The 722-nt window shown below is 29.8% G+C and overlaps 1 non-coding gene across 1 annotated transcript; it reads right to left on the bottom strand.

Annotated features, from left to right (window-relative positions):
- Window positions 1–182: 182 nt before the first annotated feature.
- TVAGG3_1015080 lies at window positions 183–254 on the bottom strand. The gene has a single exon. It is a non-coding gene; the product is annotated as a tRNA-Gln (tRNA).
- Window positions 255–722: the final 468 nt, after the last annotated feature.

A 722-nucleotide genomic window follows, 5' to 3' on the forward strand; every position in this document is an offset into this window, starting at 1 on the left:
AAAATTCATCCTTGCCAGTCAAACTTCATCATTCATTCAATAATAACAACGTTATCCATGACTTCTGTGTTAAGTGGTACGAACTCATCATCATGAATTATAGAAAATGTATTGATTTGGTTCATATTTTGTATAAAAATGAAAAAGTGAACTTCACTTTAAAAAAAAGGAAAAAAAAATGATGGTCCCGCCAGGAGTCGAACCTGGATTTCGGGATTCAAAGTCCCAAGTGATAACCGCTACACTACGGGACCTTAACATTCCCTTTATTTTAATGATATTTTTCATAATAGTTCAGTACTTTTTCATAATTCCTGATTTTTTAGAGGGCATCTGACTTTAGTTCAAATTTCTGACAAACTTTGCGAAGCATCATTGGAAATTATCCTTAAACAACATTATTGAAAGTTGTTTAATGCGCACTTATGCATGCCCTTAAAAATCATTGTTTTAACCCAATTCATGACATCTAAAAACTATTCCTAAGGTAGTAGTGTTTCAATAACTTTTGATATCAACAATGACATCAAAATACATGGTTTTCATTAACAATTCACCTTGACACAATTTTTTACATGTATATAAAGTAACTTTTATTCTTAAATTCGAAAACATATTATTTGTCAATAATTAATGGGAGTTAAGCATTATTTGAATTTCAGGATTTCGAGTCATTTGAAATGGTGTTAATCCTTTTGAATTTTTAGCATTCTTATCTATTC

The sequence above is a fragment of the Trichomonas vaginalis genome, chromosome I (genome assembly GCF_026262505.1).
Source record: "Trichomonas vaginalis G3 chromosome I, whole genome shotgun sequence".
Lineage (NCBI taxonomy): Eukaryota > Parabasalia > Trichomonadida > Trichomonadidae > Trichomonas > Trichomonas vaginalis.